At 34.1% G+C, this 3,181-nt stretch overlaps 1 pseudogene; it reads left to right on the top strand.

The window, feature by feature from the left end:
- Positions 1-2,329: 2,329 nt before the first annotated feature.
- On the top strand, positions 2,330-2,752 carry LOC118532317 (cytochrome c oxidase subunit NDUFA4 pseudogene; annotated as a pseudogene).
- The last annotated feature ends 429 nt before the right edge of the window (positions 2,753-3,181 follow it).

Below are 3,181 nucleotides of genomic sequence, written 5' to 3'. Positions count from 1 at the left end.
AGAGAAGAATGCTAATATGTTTAAAGACTTTTGTTCATTGTGTAAGCAAAAACAAAAGAAAGAATACTAGTAATATCAAGTGAGAATATTTAAAAAGACTATGACCCATTTATGAAGCAAAATGGGATATGATTTTGAATAAGGAGGGAAAATTAAAAAATACTGTCTTAAAAGTTATCATTTTAGATGTTTTCTCTTGAACTTGGCAAGAATGAAGGCAATGAAGCCATGACAAAGATAATGTAATTCTATCCCTCAAATTGGTTTATGTATTCAATGATGTTAGCATAGCCTTAATGCTATAGATGTAATATTTTCAAAGATTTTCAATTTTGAGGGTCAATTTATCTGAAAAGCATGGAGAATCTAATTATGCCTATAGAAATAAATATTAAATAACTGTACTTTGATAATTGAAAAAGTTATTTTATACTTGAATGTAACTGGAAGCCATCTTGTCTTACACCGAGTAGGTAGATAGGCAAAGGATGTTAACAACGGTCTAGCATTAACTGTCTGACATAGATGTAACAAAAGGTAGGAATGCAATTATCATAGAAATATTTGTATACTTCCATAGATTTAATGGCAATAATGATTATGAGGTTGGATAATATTATTACATAGTTGAAAGTGCCAGGTACTGTTCTGACTAATTTATATGCATTCTCTCACATAACTGCCTCCAACATAGCCAGTTGTCTTGACATTACAGACTAGAAAATGGAGAGACAGAAAAGTTATGTAACTTTCTCAAAATAAATATATGCTAAAATACATATATTTTTTTGGGAGAGAGAATATCAGTCAGAATTTGAATCCAGGCAATCTAAAAAATATGCTAATTTATTTATTCTTTCTTTCTTTTTTTAAAGATTTTATTTATTTATTTGACAGAAAGAGATAGCGAGAGCAGGAACACAAGCAGGGGGAGTGGGAGAGGGAGAAGCAAGCTCCCAGCGGAGCAGGGAGCCCGATGCGGGGCTCGATCCCAGGACCCTGGGATCATGACCTGAACCAACGGCAGATGCTTAACGATTGAGCCACCCAGGCGCCCCTAAAAAATATGCTAATTTAAACTAACTGAATTGAATTAGTTTCTACCTAAATAAAGTTAATAATACAAATATAGAAAGTGAGTGATAGTAAGATGATCATAAGTGAGTAAAACTTTAATTTCCCAAAGATGGAAAGACATTAGAGAGTAAAGTATATATATATATATATATATGAAGAAATAGATATAAATTCATATAATGTATATTATGGAGTGATCACTTAAAGTGAATACTCCAAACATAAAAGAATTTTCCTTTTAAGAAAGGATCTGGGAGTCAGGGAATCATTTCAGAAACTTGTTTTTTATTTTGGCACAGTACAATTCTATATTGTTTACATTTGTATATATTTTTTGGTAATATGTGAAAAGTGTCTGAATTCTTATTATGACCGAGCATTCAATAAAGTCTCCTTGCAAATTTGTTCTTAATAATAGGCCTCTGTGCAGGTACTTAACAGACAAATGTGCACACACAGAGTATCTAATTACGATACAAGCAAATTTTGTTTTCTTATCCTCTAAAATGTATTTTGTTCTATGCAAATTAGCATATATTCAAAGAAATATTCTAGTCAGGAAATTTTTGAGCTGCTGGAATATTACAGAAAAGGTAAATTTAGTACAATTGCCTTGCTCACTAGCCTGTTTTCGGAAGCATACCTCCTTCATTTTAACTTTTCATAGTTACGGGGCGTGTATGCATTCATTAGGCCATCTGCAGAAGTAGAGGCTGAGTTGAGAGGAAGCAAAACAGTAAATATTCTAAGCTTGGGAATAGAGAGAAAAAAGAGAAAACAAACAAGGAGAAGATAAAACTGTCTTTAGGTTGAAATTTTTTAAATGGCTCCACAAATTTACCAGCAGTAAGTCTTTTAAGATATGGAAATTTATTAACACTAGTGCTTTTACCACAAATTACTTTTAGCTGCTTAGACGTATACACAAAACAGTTAATGGTTTGCAGAGTTCCTACCATAAATCCTAGTCATTTTTACACAAGATTTAGGTTTGACACTATTATGAGAATTTGCTAAGTGACAGAAGTACGCCTGTACTTTCATCCCCATCCTTCATCGCAGCTGTAGCAAAACTTCATGGCATTTACTCTAAATTCAAAACACCTTTAAAGAGATATTAAAAATGACTTCTCCTTTCCCGTTTTTGCAAAAAAAAAAAAAGATTTTAAAAAGACAAAATTTGTCTTGACTTAGTGCCGGGCCTTCCACGTTTGGTTTTTTCTTCTCCTGGACAGGAGGCCTCTGCAGCACCATGTTACGCCCGATCATCAGTCAGGCCAAGAAGCGTCCGAGCTCGATCCCCCTCTTCGTATTTATTGGGGCGGGAGCTACTGGAGCAGCGCTGTGTGTCTTGCGCCTGGCATTGTTCAATCCAGATGGCAGTTGGGATAGGAGGAATAACCCAGAACCCTGGAACAAACTGTGTCCCAATGATCAATACAAGTTCTACTCAGTGAATGTAGATTACAGCAAACTGAAGAAAGAAGGTCCAGACTTCTAAATGAAATGTTTCCCTATAAAGCTGCTTAGAATGAAGGTCTTCCAGAAGCCATCCACACAATTTTCCACTTATCCAGGAAATATTTCCCCTCTAAATGCACGAAATCATGTTGGTGTATTGTGTTGCGGTTTACACTGAATAATAAATATCTGAAACTTGGAAAAAAAAAAAAAAGACATTTGTCTTTGCAAGGAACGTCCAATTTCAAAGATGTATTATTTTATGTCCCAAACATAATATTGTCATAAAAAGTCCTCTACCCTTCCATCTATTAAGAACAAAGAAAAGCATATATAAGAATTTTCTAGGTAGATATAGCTAATTAGCTGGATTAATCTATATAAATAGAACATAAATATAAGGCAGATGCTTTGATTTCAAAATGTAGATCGTTATTTTAATGGGCAGGTCTCTAGATTTCTAGTCTTTAGGAATGTTCTCTAAACCATTGTTTCTCTTCAGATTTCTCCCATCTGTGACAAAGGAAAATAAAATCTCTCCAACAGTCTCTTATGCGTTGGGTGTCTCTTAGGTTTTACTCTTTTCTTCTCCTTGCCAGTCACTGTTCCCTCACATACATATTTATACGGCTGCAAAATTTGA

This window comes from Halichoerus grypus, chromosome 4 (assembly GCF_964656455.1).
Source record: "Halichoerus grypus chromosome 4, mHalGry1.hap1.1, whole genome shotgun sequence".
Classification (NCBI taxonomy): domain Eukaryota; kingdom Metazoa; phylum Chordata; class Mammalia; order Carnivora; family Phocidae; genus Halichoerus; species Halichoerus grypus.
Note: the sequence above shows the minus strand (reverse complement) of the source record. Positions and strands in the feature narration are given on the sequence as shown.